The sequence below is a fragment of the Paramormyrops kingsleyae genome, chromosome 23 (assembly GCF_048594095.1).
Source record: "Paramormyrops kingsleyae isolate MSU_618 chromosome 23, PKINGS_0.4, whole genome shotgun sequence".
Classification (NCBI taxonomy): Eukaryota; Metazoa; Chordata; class Actinopteri; order Osteoglossiformes; family Mormyridae; genus Paramormyrops; species Paramormyrops kingsleyae.
Window position 1 is genome coordinate 7765440 of NC_132819.1, and position 20553 is coordinate 7785992.

The window sequence follows — 20553 nt, forward strand, 5'->3', positions numbered from 1 at the left end:
TTCTTCACTTCTCCAGTCTCCTCTATAAGTGTGGAATTAGGGGTGGGTGACATGACAAAAGTATCCATCACGATTTGTTTTTTTCCAGGCCAGAGCACGATCTTATTACGATTCATTTTCATATCGGTTTTAAGACTATTTTCCAAGTTACTGAACAGTGCAACCAAATTAATCCCCAATTTTAAAAAATGTAGCCCTATAAGGTAAACCCTGAAAGACAGCATACTCTTTCCAGTGATTTCTTTTGAGCTGGTTAAAAAGGTCTGTCATGCTGCAATCTGACTGAAAACCATATTTTTGCAAAGAGCCGTTGTTTGCATCATGTTGGTTTTGGAAAATCCAAACAACTTCCATATTACCGATGTTGAATTCTTTTTAGGGATAGGCTCCATGTCGCCCATACCGTTACGTTGCCAAAGAGTGAATGTGTTGCATATTGCATGTTGCATGTTGGGATGAGCATACGAAAGGGAGAGAGGGAAAAATCCAAAGCACTACTTCCTATTTGCTATTAAGGGTTTATTGGTGCCTCGAAATAGCTGACAAAACTTTACATGTGTGTAGGAGCCTTAGAACACCTGACAGAATGTGAACTGAAACACCATGCTAACGATCTCTCTGTAAAGGCAGATCACGGACACAATTTTAATCGTTCATGATGTAATATCATTAAATCGCACACCCCAATGTGGAGTCATAAAGATATCGAAGGTTGTTGATGTGGACCATTTGTCGTTCTCCAAGGACCGGATTGGGAGGCACTGGTATTCCTCATCCAATATATTTATTGTTTTTTATGGGATGCCTGAAGGAGGATTACAAGTTCTATTAACAGATCACATGACTTGAAGCATCGGCAGCAAATTTCAAAGCGCTACGGAAGCTGGGACACTTTTGAATTAAATGCATAGTGAAGCTTTCCTGAATAAGCATATTCCCTCCTTAACTTCAACTTCAAGATGAAGTGCAAACCTTTATGGAAACAAAAAGCAGGCAGTTATTAGAGTCAGTCTGACATGATCCGCAGGACATTTGGAAGGATGAGCTATATACCCCAAGGCGTTTCATCAGAGGAAGCATCTGGTTATTTTTATGTTATGTATTTTTATGTGATTGAGTTTAAGAATTATTTTAATGATATTATTTGTCATACTTTGTTATGGAAATTTGCCTTTAGTATTGGGATAAAAACAAGAAAATAAATGTCCGTTATGGCAATCATAGTTATCATAATCATAACATTTTTATGTGTATAATAATTTTTATTTGTTCATTCTGCATACTTTATAGGCATTTACATTAAATCGCTTTAATTAGGGCCCTGTGTGCCTTATTCTGAAGATAATGATTCATCTGTGGTTCAAAGCAACGCCTTTATTTGGAGGAGCCATCGCAAAAGTCCTAAAATCTTCAGCAGGGGCAAGTCAAGGACTTTTTTAAAGGTGGGGAGACATAAGAGGGGGCATACTTGAAAGAGAGGGGTCAACCTTCTCATTAGCCAATGACATGTTTTGAATCAGTGAGTGACAAAGGAAGGAAGGCCAATCAGCTTTTAGTTGGGGCCCCTGTGGCTCCCACCCCTTTTTACAGCCCTGATCTTCAGTTATTTTCTTCTGTCTCTCGGTTTCCTGCAGAGATTGAGTTAATGTTGGACTATTGATATTGATCTTTGATCTTCATGAATTTCTCTATTCAGTATAGGTCACTGTCATGGATAACAGCCTTGGGGGAGTGTGGGGACTGAGGGGGGGGGGGGGGGGTGCTACCCATAACCCCACCCAAAATTTTTCTTGCAAAACAAAACAGACTGAGGTCCGCTGCCAGAATGTATTCCTCAGGGGGGCAGGGGATTATTTAGGTTAATTGGTTTACGGAAAAGGCCCAGAGCAGGGCTGCATGGAATGGCGACAGGAATAATAATGAGGTGTGACGCCGCCTGGTTCAGCACCTGGAGGGAACATCATCTTTCACAGTGCGGAGCCGCGGACGGAACATGGCGTGTGACACGGTGAAGCCCTGCCTGAACATAACAAACGGCCTTTCTGAAGAATCCTTTGTACCCTTCATACTGTTGGTCTGTACTTTTTCAGCAAATACTTGTGCAGCACATGAGAGTTTGACACACAGGAATGCATATATTTTGCACTATAAAAGCCCCTTTTTCGCGTGTCGTTGTCTGAGCAGCACATCTGTTCCTTTTGCTTAGGAACTCTTAGAGAAGCGCTTATCAACTTGATGCTTTGATGTAGAGAAACCACCCCCCCTTCATCCCCCCCCCCCGAAAATAAGGAGAATTAGGTCCAAAGAACAGATGCTGGGCAGACTGTATGTAGGCTAATTGGTTTTTAATTGGTTGAGTACGGGGGGGCAGCGTGTGGCTCTGTGGCCTAGGCCTCTGTGCCTGTGATTGGAAGGTCGCCAGTTCAAAGTCCGTCCTCAGCCGTATAGCCGTATGTCTGTTGGGCCCTTAAACGAGGCCCTTAACCTCCAAACATGCTCCTGCAGGGCCAGATAAATGGCTAATCCTATGCTTGGACCCCAAGCTTCGCTTGCAAATGTGTGTATGTCTGAAATATGCTAAAAGAAGCATTCCGAGGTACTTGTTCTTGTGCAAATGGCAAATAAAGCTGTGTTTAAAGTATTGAAGGGGCGACCATTGCAGGGGATGGGGGGATGCTGACAGGTGGTCGAATGCCCCCCCCCCCCGCTTTTCTGCCGCCTCCCTGTTCTGCGATCCTGACTTGATGGGCATGACAGGGCGGGATAATGAGGGAGGACGTCGGCTCGGCGGACCTGAGCCGGGAGCTGGGGCCATTTATCATTCTGCGGAGAGAGGAGCTCGCAGACGTACGACTGGATGAGTGCTGGGAGTGTCGGGGAGGTTCTGAGCATCTGAAAATGGACTGAGTCGTGACCTGCGTCTCATCGGTCACCGAGACAGGAGGACCCGTACGCGGCTTAGGGGGCAGTCCAGTACAATTCCGGCACTGTTCTTTCGCTCTGCTCCTTCTTTTTCCCTTTCTCTATCCCTCCATTCCTGAAGATTTCATCTCTTAATCTTTTTATGACGTCCCGCCCATGGTAACGATTCAAAAGTAAGGCTGCCTCCGGCTACTTGGTGTCCAGCTGTATAAGCAGCGGGAGCCGATCCCAGCATTGCCTGATCCGGATCAGACTCTCCTCGTTTCAGCAGTTTTAAATCTCACCTTTGGATGTCTAACCTTAGTAAGCCGTCACGTCTTTCATCAAAGTCAGGCTGTATTCCTCAGACTCTGATGCTTTTCTATTTGCCAGCAGTATATTTTCTTTATTTTTTCAGTCTGTCCTTTCAGTCATATAAGGATGAATATCCTGGTTATTTGAAAATAATCAGCGCCTGTTCGACATAACATATTTATGTTCTGAATGACTAAAGGTCCTCCACCCTTTTACCTTCCATGACAGCATTTTGTGGTTTGTAATTTGCCCTGGTGACACTGGTGACATGGACTAGAGACACTAGTTACCAACATCACATCCTAAAGGCATATAGTGAAGGTGATAAACACACCACAGAAAACAGTGCACAACAACAAAATGTGTCCTCTGCATTTACCCCATGTGTGACATAGCAGTGAGCAGCTATTATTTAGCACCTGGGGAGCAGGGCATGGGGGCAGTAAATTGCTCCGGGTACCTCAGTGGTACCTTACTGGTCGGGGATTTGAACCAGCAGCCTGTCAATCACACGCACACTTCACTAACCATTAGACAACCGCTGTCTAAAGGGGACTGACCAGTGAACAAAGTTTTAAATTTCAGGTGACTTCCCATCTTGTCACACGAGGAGTTTGTCAGTCTGGAGGGTAACCATTTGCCCCGTGTGTCTTGTGTAAAAACAGGTGGAGATGGAGCTCAACAGCTGAATAAGATGGCTGTTTCAGGGATTTAGGCAAGACTGCGTTCTTGAGAGTCAAAATGAGCCAGTCCAATGAAGCCTCATTTTGGCTGTTCTGTAAGTCATACTGCTCCTGCAGAGTTGTGCCAATTAGATGTGAAAATGAAAATGACATGTTTATTTTGGTTATATAAGTTATTAGCAGTAATGTCACGATGAACCAGAGCAGCCTCTTTCCTAATTATCAACTATTTTGGCAATTTAATTAGAAATAACTTCAAAGAAAAAAACCAAGCTTCAAAAATATGAAACAGGAAGTGTGATATGAAAGTCCCACATATTTCTATCCATATTTTTTCCCCACATGCAACATCCCGTAAAACTCAAATGTGGTGAGTGACATTTACTAGTTCAGTCATGACTGCAGTGTGTTGAGTTTCAGAAGTTGCAGGTTCGCCACAGTAATTAGCTGAAATGTTGAAGCTCACAAGCAAACGAGTTTGTCTCTTAATTTCTTTGTTAGTGTAGGGGCGAGGGTCCCTGTCTGTCATTCCAGAGAGTGGGGTTTGCGTCTTGGAAGGGCGATTTGAATCCCGTCCTCCAATCCCAATTCAAATTCCCTTACCTTGTGTTCCGACCCCAGGTTTTGCTCTAAACTCTGTATATGCGTTTGTCTCAAAGGAGAGAAAGATGGGGTATGAAAAAGAAGCATTCTGATGTATTTCAGCTGGTGGGGGAGTGAGCAGCTTTAACACTGAAGCCCAAACCTACCATTTTACTTCATTATAACCCGACCCCCACTTCACCAAAACAGATTCAAAGTTCAGGGTGTAAATTGTAAACAAGCTGATTGTCATCTGCTGTATTTTGGTGTGGCCAGCTTGATTGCTTTGTGAGTGTCGTTAATTGCCAATTACATCGGGGGAGATGCACAACAGGGAGGCTATACTGTAGGTGAGTGATTTACCCCATTCCCAGGATAACAGGGAACAAAGCAAGGAAGATGACACAGTACCAGGACTCCTCACTCCTCTGCGAAAGACTCTGCTCTGAAGTCAGGGACTGAATGCAACTCCACCTGTAATTTTTCCAAAATCTGTGATTTCCAACTGTGCATATTTAAATCCTACAAAAATTGGTTGTTCAGTCGGGGCTGTTAGTTCAGAAACAAATGTCAAGCAATGGGATAAAAATGGCATATGAGAAATCATCCAGTTCCGTTTTAACATGGACTATGGAGTGTATCTGTACGGGGGGGCACAGAGTTATGTTCCCTTGTCTGTTTACTTTTGAAAATATGATATAAATTTTTCTTGAAAAAATAGATAATAATACATCGATATAATTCAGGCTTTTTAATTGTCCGTCACTGTATTCTTAATGATGCTAGTTCATGCCTTTAAGAACATGCAGTGCGGTATAAAATATGCATTCCTGCTAGATACTATTTCAAGCTCTCTAAGGACGTAATGGTGAGGTTTTTACAAATTGAATCCAAAGTTTAGCACCATCCGTATTGTACCTGATGTTTACCTTCAAGCACGTTTGTAATCCCAGATCAGAGTCTGAAGCAATTCAATATTACTTAAACTCCTTGCAGACTTTAAGTTCATTCAGATACCTTTTTGGATGGATTGACCAATACAGGTAATCCTAGATTATTCTATAAGCTGTTCCATTTTAATATCAACTTAATATCTGCAGGAAATGTTCAAATATTTTGAATTTTTCTCTTTCTCTGAGTTGCTTAAGCTGTCTAGGATTCCATTCTAAGCAGTATAATCTTGTTGTAATGGCAGGCTTTGTGTTCTTCAATGCATTGAAAAATCATTCAAAAAAAAAAAAGATCTGGTGAGATATGTGAATTGTCCGTCTTTTTTCAGTAAACACTTCTCCAGGTAAGGTGCTGAAGGCAGAGCATGTCCAGAAATCCATGCCAGACCTTCACAAAGCACCCAAACACACTGTAAGCATAATTACGCACTGAACGGGAGGAGGGCGCTTGTCACACTCATCATCATCATCATCATCATAAAATGGAATTCCGGGAGGTACACACTAGGCCATCGCTAGCAGACCTGTGTTAAAGCCCCCGTGCATACGATTTTTTTTTATTTTATAATTAATGAATTGTTCACTAGGAAGGAGCTGACCTAGTTAAAATGTAATAAATGCACGGGACTGTAATGCAGGGGGATGAATGAATGTGCTCATTCAAGCCAAGGAGGTCGGCACCGTGACATTGATGGTCCTCCACGCCCTGCAGAGCGTCACTCTTGGAAAAGCAGTACACTTACTTATCCCACTGCACTGCAGAATTCTCAAATTCGATTGGTCAGAGGAGTGTGGATTTATTTTCTATAACCGCACACGTAGTGCCAACCAGGCGAATCACAGTAGTATATCAATGCGCCATTATGATCTTTAAGTCTAACTAACGCTAGAACATGATTTGAAATTAATGGAAACTGCATGGAAATGTTTAATCATTGGCAGAAGGAAGTAATACTGCTGATAAAAGTGTTTTCAGCTTGTAAACGTGAAAATAATGTCTTTAGATACAAATGGCAAACGTGTAGCAGTCACAGTATAAGCGGGTTAATTCACTCAAACTTTAACCTGCATTTACGCAGGGCACCCGGGGGAATCACATTAAGTTCTTTCTGCTCTGATTTTGCCTATTCAACCATTCTTTGCCCCCCCCACGTATTTGTCTTACATGTCTCTCCATGTGGTCGTCACTAAGCCTTTCTCCCTGTTGGCCCGATGGGATTTCTCCAGACCACAGTTAAGATGTGACCCCCCCCCCCCTCCAGAACCTGGAGTCGCACCAGCATTTGACAGGGACCATTTGAGCAAGCTTCCATGAGAGCAAGGCGCTCCTTGTCACAGCAGAGAATTGCTCCCTTCTGACCGGCTGATGGGCGTTTATACAGGACCGCCATGTTGTCCTGCTGTTATAGGTCTGTCTGAGGCATGGAAGGATGGCAGCTCTTGCTGGTGCTTGCAGGTTTCCATCCCAGCATCTGCGTTAGCCTGTCTGAGCTTATTTCAGCGTGGCCACTCGCGTAGGTCTTACGTGTGCTTACCCCACGCCTTTTGTGTATATTTTCTGTGTGCATATGTGTCTGTTTGTGTGATCATGCATATGCGTGGTGCAGAATTTCTGCATATGGCTGTCTGTGCGCGACTGGACATTAACCAGGCCTTCAGACAACAGATGCCTCTCAGGGTCAGACCGAGTACACACTGTGTCTGAGAAGAGGCCCTCGGCCAGTTTTTTTTTTTTTTTTTTTGGGGGGACAAAATTGTGGAGCACTACGGTATAGCAAACCTCTAACCCTCCCTAGTGAATGAGAGACCGCCAGCGTGGTCTTGGACAGACGCATCTCAGATGAGGACTGACAGAATTACTTCTGGATGGATAGTTCTGCACAGGAGCCCAACCTTGTCAAGGATGCGGCCTCGCCGCATCTGGTGCTCGAATCTGGATGTGCTGCCAGGCCCTAAACAGCTTTTGGATTCAGTGTTCCTAAGGCTTTCACCAACCCATTACTCAAACGATAATAATGTGAGGAAAATATCGTTGTTGCCTTTCTGCTGGGTGTTTTTCACCTGCAGGAGCAGAATTAATCATGCGTTGTTCAGGGCCTATTGTGAATTTTGAATTCCTGCCTAATGAGGTCTTCTTAATGACTTCACATGTGTGGTTATGAGCGGTATACCTTGTCGAGTGTGTTTATATTGTCGGTCAAATCGATTTCTGAAGGAAATGGCCGCTCCATTGCCAGATACGCAAGTCAGGCAAGCGTTTTGGCGTGTTTCCAATGGACTTTTAGTGTTAATGTCTGCATGTGGAAAATGCCCACAGGTATATCTGCATGCCCCCCAAAATGCCACCCCGCATGTGTTAAGGGATCTTTCCTTTATGTTTGCTTATTAATGCATCTGCTGTTCAAGTGCTCCCTCTCAGAAATCAGAAAGCTACAAATGAGGCGGCATTGTTGAGTCACGCAGCGTGACGGATCTTTCGGAGACTGGAGAGATGCAAATGCAGGGCATAACTATGCTGCTCGATTCTGATCTTCAAAAGAGAGAATAATCTTTCCTGTTTGGCTTTTGTGGTTAGATTCCCTGCCCCCCTCCTTCCCAAATTTCTCAGCTCCTGCACATTAATTATTTGCCAGGAGCAGAGGTATAATTTTTTGTGAGATGGGGGTGGGGCAAATGCATTGACCAAATGTTCCCCAATCGGTTAAATGAAATGATGCTTTATTATGCTGATGAGTACAGGTACAAAGAATGCTCCTTCTCACCCTGCTCTCAATTGCATCTTACACATCTAGGTGAGGGTGAAGCTTGGAGTCCAAATGCAGGGTCTGCAATTTATCTGGCACCTGTAGATGATCTTGGGGGGTCCTTGCAGAGATTTGACTATTCTGTTGAGGATGGGATCTGAACCAACAACCTTCTGATTATAGGCACAGAGGGCCAAGCCGCATGAGCCACATGAAAAAACCTGTGACCCGCCAACCGCACGTGGGCCTGTCCAGGTTAGTGGGACACAATCATTTTCAGCTTGCTTGCCCCAGTAACAGAGACTTTTCTGTTTTTGCAGCAGTGTGGCTGTTGAAAAGTAAGCATAAACTATTATTTAAGGCACGATTAAGGTCACAGTGGCAGCCAGCTAATTAGGACACAGGTGTTCATTAGGTGGATCGTTCTGCAGACTGTAGAACCACAACAGATTTTCCACTTTGTCAACAATCTGTCCTAAGTTTGGTCCCATTATCTAGAACAGTGTTTCCCAATCAGATCCTTGGGGACATTCAGACAGTCCACATTTTTGCTCCCTCCCAGCTCCCGATAGGGAATAAGAATGTGCACTGTCTAGCAGGGAACTGGGAAGGAGCAAAAACACGGACTGTCTGCGGGCCCCTAAGGACCAGATTGGTAAAGACTGATCTAGAACCCTAAAGAGCACAAGGAGTCCTCCCCCCTTCCTCAGTCGCTCTTCCTGAAATGGGTTCCCTCAGAGACACTACTTAAATGTCAAATGAAACTGATTGGATTGTCAGAGAATTAATTTAGTAGGATAAGGCAAGTTAGGTGATATTAAATCAGCAGTGGGTGGATGTAGAGGAAGAGGACAGCCTAGAGAAATGTCTGAGGAGCATTTACTTTTAACAAGGGGGGGGGGCATGGGGGGACTACACGGCCTGTTCATTACATCCCTCTCCGGTAGCGGTCTGCTCCTGGCGGTGTTTTTCTCCATCCCTAGGCTCCTGTCTGTCCTCCTCTTGATCTTGATCTTAACTGCCCAGGCATCTCACCAGCTTCTGATCTATACAGATCAGAATAATAGTTGTTATGTTTTGCACTGCCTCTGTATGCAGACAGTGCATTATAATCACAACACATTTATATAGCAGATGTTTTTATCCAAAGCAGAGTCTGACAGGCCCTGGAGCAATTAGTGCTTTGCACAGGTGCCCTGTGGTGAAATCCTGCTATCCTGCAGCACTCTATAATCATCTCAGTAAATGCAAAGTAAGCAATAAGTGACCTTCAATACTTCATCCATGGTATCCCCAACCAGGGGCATATACAGTGGCACTGGCCTCAACTGATTGGCCCACGGCGTGACCCCTTCCCTGTCAATTACTGATTCAAAACACATCATTGGCTAACGATAAGGTTGGTCCCGCTGAATAAATTATAACTCCTCTTGTTCCCCCCAACCTTAAAAAATGGAATTGAATTGTTCCTGCAGACGAGGGCCACTGTGGTCTGATCTGTTCACTTACCCCTTACTTCCTGCAAAGAAGGAACCACAGCAATGGAACAGGAAACAGGTGGTTCCATGTAGCTGCAAACCAAGTCAAGTTGCTGTAGCTGAACAACAAATAGATGGTTGTGCTAAAACTGCACTGGTTGTAAGTTCAAATTCCCTGGGAACACACATAAATTGTAACCATTCCCTCTACTGTAAGTTGCTTTGGGTAGAAGTGTCAGATGAATGAAGTGGTCTTGCTGCTTTCACTACAAAAAGTGACTCTTGTAGTAGTTCACTGACTGATATAATTACAATGTGCCCCTCTGGCTTGTTTTGAGCATGTTACGCATGCTTTAACCACATGGTTGTTCAATTATGACAGAATAATTATGTTTAATTTTAGTACATCTTCGAAAAGGACAGTAAATGATTGGGACAGACTGTACACAATTGGCAGAAACACAGATATATTTTTAAATGTGATCAAAGACCACACACTTAAAAGCGTGTCCTCCACCAACAGGTAACTGAATATGCAAGTGACACATTCCATTAGAAAAATGTAAAAAAGTTTTACGAACTTTAGTCTTGAATAGAAGCAGGGGAATGAATCAGCTTTCATGAGAATTTCTGACAGGAGCAGGCTTTTGAAGGGCGTGGATCTGATGAGATCAGTGCAGGATGCTGGGTAGTATAGCCTGGCATCAGGACCGTACTGCAGGTTCCCTCCTACAGATGCCAGGAGAGTGATGGGCTTTCTAAGTGGGCCGCAGTCCACCCTGGGCTCACTATTCTGCTATACTCTAGTGTCACTCTCCTTCATTCATTCACATTTCTATAGCTATTATTACCGATAAATAATGCAATTAAAGATTTCTAAATGTGTCATTATTATGTTTTTTCCCCTATTGAATGGCAAACCTTCTGGAGCAGCATGGGGCTGAGCATGTTAGGGCACTGTGCCTGTGATTGGAAGGTCACGGGTTCGAATGTCTGGGTTCCAAGACAGTTTTCTCTATTGGGCCCTTGTGTAGGGTCCTTAATCGCTTCTGGGGCCGTCTGATCCTGCTTTCACAAAAATAAAATGTGCTTTGGATAAAAGTGCCTGATAAATTAAATGTTAATTGTCATTGGGTTACACTGGGTGCATGGTTACATTGATAAGGTGCCAGATATATGAAACAAACTATACATACTAAATTATATGACACTCTGCTAATTTGCTTTTATTTACACATTTGGTAGAAATGGAAAATGTATTTTAGGTAAAAAAAAAATCAAGCCTATTTAGATGGAATTATCTGTTATTAGATCTAACTGCATAAAGATGTTTGGAAAAAAGATGAAACAGTATTAGTCACATTTAGAGGTATCACAGGTCTACAGCTACATTAATATAATGTTATAATGTTATATTCCGCAGCCTTCAGCAGGAAACGATATAATATGATGCTTATCCGCCCACTCGCTGACCAGGCTAGCAATGAACAGAGTGCTATTACATCTAGTCCTCTTCAACCTCCAAGTACAATATATGGAGAAAGTATTTTGTTACATAATTAATGCATTAAACTCGCCCATTATAGCTAAGTGAAAATGCCTTGAGAAAAAGCCAACTTGGCTGCTTACCAAGATAGCGAACAACAGCTACCCTCACAGAGATGTCCGGTTATTCAGTAAATTAAAAAACTTAAATTTTATTCAGATATTTTTAAATGCTTTTTTTTTATTCTGGCCAGGAGGATCTTCGCATAAATTCTCTGCATATGCTGGAGCTGGTAAAGTCTCTGGCGCCATAAAATCCATGTATGAAGGAAACGAACGTGGCAGAAAACAAATTGGGGAAAACGAAAAACAGATGCAGCTTAAACAAAAGTTTGGCGTGAAGGACAGAAGTCTGTGGTGTTTGCGGAGCTGGTCCTGAAAGACATCAGCTTAGCTTCAAGTGGACATGACGGGTATCAATGGCGTCACTTGTTATACTTTCAATAATTATAGTTTTACTATTATTAAATAATGCAATGACAACAACAACAAAAGTATTATTATTATTATTTTTGTTGTTGTTCTGTATTTCTGGAACCAAGTCACCCACTAAACCTGGTCTCACACAAAGAGACTGTAAATCTTCCTGTCTCTAGAGAGAAGTGGATCATTTGAGTGCAGACACTGAGGGTCATTTGGGTCTTTGAGAAGAGACTTTGTCACAGCTAATTAGCGAGATCTAGAGATGCATCGAGCAGATAGACCTGCAAGAATAGTGTGATGGAGGGAGAGGAATTGAAACAGGCCATTTTACTAGCTTAGTGGGAATCGTAGCCAAGAAACATGGCAGCCCGTTTCAAGCCATTTGTACGGATGATAAAATGTGGAGAATGCAAGTCCTCTCTGATTATATCAGCACTTTTTACTACCGTGATTATAGTTATTTTCTCTCTACTCCCACAATCTTTGTTTTTCTAAAGTTTTTTCTTGCATTTGAACAGAATCTGAATATTGCACAGAGTCATGGTGAAATATTTTTCTTTGATAGTGAGTTTGGAACGAATCACTGTTTTGTGCACGTGTGCACAAATGTGTTTGTATGTGCGCGTGTGTGTGTGTGTGTGTGTGTGTGTGGTCCAGGTATGCCTTACATTGTGGGGACCAAATGTGATCACCTGTTTTTGTCATTGTGGGGGTAATTTTTTGGTCCTCACAAGGGGAAATTGAAGTTTATAAAAAAAAATATATTAAAAATATCGTTAAGGTTAGGGCTGGGTAGGGGTTAAGGTTGTCATTGTTGAGATTAGGATTTTGCCCATAGAAATGAATGGATGGGCCCCACAAATATGAGTACCAGTGTGTGTGTGTGCGTGCGCGAGCGGGTGAGCGGGTTTACCTATCCTTATGGGGACACAATGTTTCCTGGTCCCCATAAGGGAAAACTCTATTTTATAAAAATCGGTGACTGCTATGAAAAAACTAAAAATGCAAACACTCTTGTTTTTTGTTTGGTTACTTATGGTTATGGTTAGGGCAGGGTGGGGGTTAAGGTTGTCATAGTTAGCATTAGCATTTTTCCCATGAAATGAATGAGCGGTCCCCATAAGGATATGTTTACCCTACGTGTGCGTGTGTATGTGCGCGTGTGTGCGCGCGTGTGTGTGTGTGTGTGTTTGCGCGTGCACACGTGTGTGTGTGCACAAATGCATACATGTGTCTGGTTTGACCAGCCAGTTTAACATAATCGTGAAATATGATCTTCCATGTGTGGTCTGATCATGGCAAAAATGTGGAATAAAAATGTCAGCGATTAATGATTTTCCTAGGGGATCTCATGCAGTTTTCATTGGTATGTCTGCTGTGTAATATGAAAAATTCTGTAATTGGAATAAGCTTCATATTACCTTTCATGTAGTGGTATGTGTCTCTAGGGTCGGCCGGTGTGGTGATATTGGCACACAGCTATTTGGCTTATATAAAATCCACAAGCAAGCAGTTTATGCCTGCGACTGGACAGTCTGTCTTTGGATGGATCCTGTAATTGAAATAATCTATTGAAGCCATACCCTCAGTAGAAGGCATATCAAAATGACATTAAACGACAATGTGCATAATTTTCTCATGTTACTTAATAAAATGGTGCATAATCTATGCTCCAAACAGATTATGTTGAGCCTCTAATTATCCGTCTTTTTTTTTTTTGACACACATTATTAAAATTCCATCAGCTGTGGCCTATACCGTGATAAGAACCATTAGAAGTGGAAGCTCATTAGAAACCAATCTTGACAGTTTCAACCTGTGTCCTCTGGCGGGACAGAGGAAGCATCCATCATGATGTCTAATACTGTGGCTAAAACACTGGTATTTCATCTGCAGTAGCAGGTGATTTATCTCTAAACTCCCTTCTCCCTTCATAGTCTTTGAACCACCACACAAGAACAAAAAGCTAAATAAAAACTCTGTCTTAACATCCTCCCCTCCTCAACATCTGTTGCTATGTGACCATTGTCAACGGGAATCATTTCAGGCAAATGTTACTTTTGTTGAGGCGCAGATCCCCTGGGAAGCATTTAGATCTCTCTGGGGATCCAGCAGGTGATTGTCATTCCTGCCATCTGAAGTGTCTTAATGGACACTTCAAGCAACAATCTCATGGAAACCTCTAGAGCTACACGGATGCCCGCTGTGAGGGGATCTCCACATGCCTGCCGCAGATCTCATCCTCTAGGGGCCGTGAAGCTCCCGTGCACCAAAAACGGGGGCTGCCAAGTCTGGGCCCTGCCCAAACAACTTGCCAGATTTAAGGTAGTCTTAGCTAAATGTAAGTGAACATAGAAGAGTAAAGTCCATTTAAACCAGGGTTCCTTAATTCAACAAGTTGTCCTGCTAAGCAAGAAATCCGGCTTTGTGATACAGACCCCTGCAACAGAGCCCTTAATGGCATCAGTTTCACCAGCCAATCAATCAACCAACCAACCAACCAATCAATTAATTAATCAGTTAATCAATCAACCAATCACACATGTAGTTCTTTATAAAGTTGTAGATAATTCAAATCCTTTTTTGTTACAATCCTCTTACAATCAATATTACCATTTTCGAGGGTTAATTAATGTAGTAATTAATTGAGGGAGTTTTTAATACAGAAATCCAAGGAATTATACTTGTCAACAATTAGTTTTTGGCTTTGGAAAGTCCCAAACTAAATCCTGATAAATGTATTCTTCAGACAAACATAACATGAAATAAAGAGGCATGGTATGTTTTTTACTTTATTTAGTAAATCATGTCACATGTCCTCCTTCCTTTTTCTTGACTAGCCAAAGAATGTGCTGAGGTGTAATGCCATTTTTACCATCACTCTCGCACCTTGGCTGCTGAAGTATCAAAGAAAGGATCTGGTTACAATTACCCAGACTGGAATGAATGAATGAATGATGATACTTTATTGATCCCCATGGAGAAATTCTCTTCTCACCTACCCCATCCTTGCTCTCCACGACACACAGACACACATGTAGGTGACAGCAAGCTTGGCAGTGAAGGGCGGCCGCCTGCAGTGGGTGCTGGGGGTTAGGGGCCGTGCTCAAGGGCCCACAGCCATGACTATTCTGCCGAGACCAGGCTTGAACCGGTATATTTTGATACCCTTCGGACCGTGGGTGTCCTGAAAGTGAAAACTTATCTATAAAGTAGTTTCACTTAGCTGAACCTGCTATGTTAATTATCCGATTAATGTTATAAACGTCTAAACATCTTTTATATACATACTTTGGATCATTGACGGTGTTGAGTAGACGTGCCTGGTGGCCCTTGAGCTAAATTTTACTTCCACAAATCCTCCGACACCATTTCTTCCCTCCATGCTTGCTTGTTAACATGCCGGCCAGGTTTTATTTTTTGTTACAGGTTCGCTTTATCTTTGTCTCAGATCGTTAGGCCGCTGCTAAGCTTCACTGGTCCTGGGCACTTAGTCCCACAATTGCTTCCCTTACATTGCTGTCTTTTTTTTTTGTTTGTTTCTCTTTTTGCTAGTTCCCCAAAGGAATAATAATGAATGACTTTTTTGCACCCCCTTGATCTTGACTGGTCTAATTGTACTCACCGAGACATTATATGGGACAGGAGGCAAGGGGTGCAACTGCAGGCAGAACTGGCCGCTTTCAGCCGCTGGATAAGCAAACTTTCCTCAAGATCGGTTTAGAATCGTGTTTTTTTCTAACTTAACTCCTTAGAGCGCCGATAGCTGTCCGTTTTCCAGCCTCCTTCCCCAAGCTGCGGAGGTGCATCCTACTGACAGCACTGCAACACCTGTCTGTTCTCACTTTGGCTTATGAACAGCTGCCTGGCAAATGCAACAAATGCATGAATTGCGAGGACTTGCTTCTTTATGCTGCCAGTCATTAATATGATATATTCTGCCTTTCCCCAATACTTCTTTGATGTTCCTACATATGAATATAATTTGAAAGTGAATATATAACTCAGAAGTTAAAACAATCTGACGAAAATGCATTGTGATATCCGACTAACATGATATCGACGGAACATGAGGTGGAACTCTTTGGCAATAGCTGACTGTTGTTCTGGGCTCCGTTAGAATGGGGAGAAACACTTTTAGCCACAATGGAAACATCATGTGAGTTTGCAGCTGGGAACACAGGTCTCATCCATGGTGCGTGATTTTTCAGGGCAAGCCCTGATGCTACCCTCGATGATAGAATAATCCAAAGGTCTGATGAACGTAAACCTGATTAGCATAGGTCAGGCGCACGGCTGCACAGTGACTTTTCTAGGGGCAAGTGCTGGATCGGAAGGTGGGAGCGCGATCCCAGTAGATTTAGCACGATTGTCGCTGATACCAGTGATATTTCCCACCTGTGGGAGGGGGTATCATCAGTGAAATATGCTGATGAGGGATGGGGGTCACCCTCGATGATCGAGAAGAGGTACTCAGTACGTCAGTAGCAGGGTACTTTTGACCATTTGGGCAAAAGGGGCGGGTGATCAGGCACCCTCAGCCCCCCCACTCCACCTACTGCACATGCCTAAGGTCAGTGGGATCTGGGAGAGAACGATCCAAATTCCAAGCCAGCGGAAGCCGAGAGTCCAATCAGTGGGTTTAATTAAGGGAACGATCCGGTCATCATCTCTTATTCATCTGCGTGCTCATGAGTAAAAGGTCAAATTTAGTGATAAGTGGGTTACTGGAAAACACTCACTTCTCTGTTGAAAACTCCTGAGGGTTAGTTCTGGAATCACCAGGGTGGAGGCATTTCTAAGCGGTGACTAATTTATGAATAAGGTGCATATGGCTCATTTGAAATTTGACAGCAATCACGTCTACGCGACTTGACCTTTAACCTACACCGTGTCACACAATTTCTGGCCTTTAGTCCGGCGTAAGTGTGACCGTCACATGCGTGATTAATCGCCGGTGACATCCTGAGCTGGGGGGCATTCTCACGACATCCAGTTTCTGTTCTGTGGAAAATGACCCCTTTGCCTAGTCTGGGTGGTACAGAAATGAGAATAGAATAGTGAAGAGCTGGCCAAGGTCTTTCCTCCAAAGTAGGATCCTCTCTTTGGCTTCTCCACTTGTAGTTAACTGGAACGTACCAGTCGGTACATGTGCATTGATGCTGCACGGCTGCATTGGACAGGGCGGTGGGGAAATTAAAAAAGAGGAATAAATTAGATTAAAATATGAAGGATGTGTAAATTTGGTAAAATTCTGTTGATGTGAGGGAGGAAAAAAAAACAATTATCAGCACAGCAAGAAATCAATTAAAATGAAACTAAGAAATGGCTCCTTCGTTATTGTATTTCCATTGGGTATAATGGTAGAGCTGTTGACAGGTGTCTAGCAAAGCTTCTAGCTGGTTGTCTAATCAATCTGCCTTGAACGATATCTGGGCTTGGCTCCAAATGTTTAACCTGAGCTAAACAATGATCCATAATAATATGACAATTCACCCAAAGGGTGATGTTCCTGAGCTATATATCAGATCTCCTCCGCCTTGCTACTGCTGGGCCAGGTCAGAAGGGAAATCTTTGTATAAGTAACCTGCTGTTCACTCCACTGTGTTGCGTAATGGCCTTGCAGTTGTTCCTGCGAAGTACACAGGCGCTGAAAGACCATTACGACAAATATCATTCTTGGTCTACACAACAATAATTTGGCTGTTGGCCAGCGATGTCCAGCCAAATGAATATGAAGTTAATGTCCATCTGCAGGGACACTTAATCAATTCATCTAAGATAGATGGTCTTAAAGGCCCCATGCTGGATGTGACTAAGCAGTGCGGCTTTAATTTGTTTCAAATGATGAAAGACACTCAGGTTTTGTGCGACGGCAGGCCCACTCACTGAATATATGGAGTCTCAGCCTGAAGCGGAATCAAATGCAGCAGTTTCCAGCAGAGTCCAGCTTGGCCTCCTTCCTCAGAGAACTTGACTAAATGAAGCAGCAGAAGAAACTCGGTGTATAATGTATTCCGAAAGGGCAGATGAATGAGAGGAAGCGGAAGGCCACTTATTTATATAAGAAATGACATAGGGTGTAAACACCTTTCTTTAAATGCATTTGACATTGCATACCCAGTACTTTGTACCATATTCCATCACTGCAAATGGCTTTTAATGTCACTGTCATAGAAAGACCCTCTTCATCAAGCACTTTTTATAAAAGCTTTAGAAATACTTTAAATGGAATTGGTATAAACAAAGAATGAATTGTCCTTGGTTGTTTTAATTTCAATCAGAGTGATAAAAACTATAGGACAAGATTCTGAGGGACCACAGACCTCACATATCTGGTGAGGCTTCTTGAATGATGAGTTTGTCACATTCACAAACTGATCTCATCTTTGGTAATAAGCATGAGGAAAAAATGGGGATTAGAAATTGGAATTTAAATACAGTTGGAATTAGAAATTCAAAGAAACACACTATATAAACAAAAATGGAGGGACACCAGCCAATTACACCTACAGGAACTTTTATGACATCACATTCTAAATCCATAAGCATCAATATGGAGTTGGTCCCCCCTTTGCATGCAGCTATAACAGCAGCCCCTCTTCTGGGAAGGTGATTTTATGTGTCTCAATAATTTTGTCCAAGAAGTGTACATTTATAGCAATTCCAGTCAGTGCAAACTCTTGTGTAAAATTTCCCAGGAATTCAAATGAGCCATTAAGTCTAACCACAAGCATCTGAAATTCTGAATCATTACAGACGTTCTAAGAGGATTTTGTGACATCAGGTTTAAAATTATCATACACATACTTCTCAGCCACAAAGAATGTATTTTTTGGAAATTCAGAATTTTAAATCTGGGAAATCTTCTGAAATACAGGTCCATTGACCTATTATGAACCAGTTCTAAGATAATCAAAAAGTAGTAACGAAACAACAGAGTTATGAAGTATAACTTTTTTTACTCCGTGTTATTTGGACTCGGAAAAGGCCACTCAACAGGAACAGAAAATTGCTATATTACGAAACAAAAAACACCGCTGATGGATTAAGCCAGTGTTGTCTTAAGATTTAATTTTTTAATGCTGTGTATCATAATGTTCTTCTTTCTAAATTGTCCTGTTTTAATTTCTCTGATAGCAAAATTAAATGGACTGAATCTCATTTCACACTACAAAACAATGTGGAAGTAGTGAGAATGCGTGTCTCTCTAACAGACTGGAGTTCCCCCAGGGTCTATCACAACACTGTCGTTTACGGTTTATGTCAAGCACCTGTCATGTGTTTGGAATGATGCTTACAAATGTATTCAGATGAACCTGTCTGTTTTTTCGTTCATTGTAAAACAAAGCGAAAGGTCATTTTCCATACCCGAGCATCCTGTGCAGGGACACGGGGGTCAGGATCACTGCTGGGGCGGCAATTCAAAGCCAGGTCTCCAGAAGCAAGAGATGACCAGTCTGACGGTTGTGCCACCACATCATAAGGTGCCATGAGTTCCTCAGTTTCTCAACCTTCATAAATTCATCCAAACATAATATGTACTTCATTAAACATAAAAGAATGACTGACAGCTCGACTTTTACATGGACTGTATGGTTTATAATATGGTATCATTTATAATTAATAATTCAGAATTGGATTTATCCAATATTTCAGATGAGGCATTAGTGCTTGATGATTATCGCACCTGTCCTTTCTGAGATTGCTTCCACTGCGTAACCTGGCTCATGTTGGTGGCTGGAATGTAATGCCAGCACTACAGATGATGACAGGACAATGGCATAACAATGACAGTTAATAGAACAATGTGAGCAATCGGCCATCTGTCTGAGATGCCTCCTGCACACCCCCCCCCCCCCCCCCCCGGGGAGGTGCTGGACATGCTGTGGAGATTATATCTCTCAGCTGGTCAGCTGGCCTGGAAGCACCTTGGTGTCCCCTGGAGGAGCTGGAGGAGGTGGCTGGGGAGAGGGAGGTCTGGGCATCCCTGACTAAACTGCTGCCCCTTCGACCGGGTCCAGATGAGCAGGAGATGATGGATGGATGGATGGATGGATGGATGGATGGATGGATGGATGGATGGATGGATGGATGGATGGAAGGATGGATGGATGGATGGAACAATAATTTGAGGCAGCCAAGGGCAGGATGGAGCCAAGATGACATGGAGAAAGATGCATGCTAGGGATTCTGGGCGGCTTAGGAGAGGCGCGAGATGAGGAGCCTCTGCTGGAAGGAGAGCATCCTTAGTACTGCATCTCATCATGTCTGCCTCCAAAGTACCATGACGTAATGGCAGAAACATCTGGAAAAGGCTCCACATCAGCCACCCCCCCCCCTCCACCTTGCACTGCTTCCCAGCTGACTGCAGCCCTTTATGGAATAAGTGCCTATGGAAGATGGATGGATCGTACGCATAAATCCAGTTTCGGGGATTTGGGGAATTAAGGGAATCAAGTTTCAATGGATTCTGCTGTGATTCTCTCTCATTTAACATGTTGCATCGCTAGCCGATGCTGCGAGGGACTCGCCAGGTACAGACCATTACAAGACTTATGTAAAGACTTTTTTTAAATTGTATAAAAGCCAATTAATTATCATCACTATAATGTAATTGGGAAGTTCAACTCTCTGACCTTTACAATCACATGTTTGATGTACAGCCGCTGTCCCATCGAAGGGGTTTATATGACATCAAGATGCCGCATTAAGAGGCCTGATGGGCAGACAGAGGCCTGCTCACTGCGCATCTGTCCTGGGTAACTTTCAGCTGCCACACCGTCATGGAGAAAAAGCTAAAGGAGTGAGAGGGAAAAGGCCGACGAATAGCAGCCAGCTAGCTTTAATCTCTCTGACAGCATTTCACCAAAAAGTGCTATTAGTGTCAGGTTTTTTTGTTTTGTTTTGTAATTTTTGAGCTAATGGGCTG

At 42.9% G+C, this 20553-nt stretch overlaps 1 long non-coding RNA gene across 1 annotated transcript; it reads right to left on the reverse strand.

Moving 5' to 3' along the window:
- Positions 1-16237: 16237 nt before the first annotated feature.
- Positions 16238-19118, reverse strand: LOC111854273 (uncharacterized). The gene is made up of 3 exons (XR_002840643.2): positions 18993-19118; positions 17511-17598; positions 16238-16791 (listed from the first exon to the last, which is right to left on the reverse strand). It is a non-coding gene; the product is annotated as an uncharacterized lncRNA (long non-coding RNA).
- Between the last annotated feature and the right edge of the window lie 1435 nt (positions 19119-20553).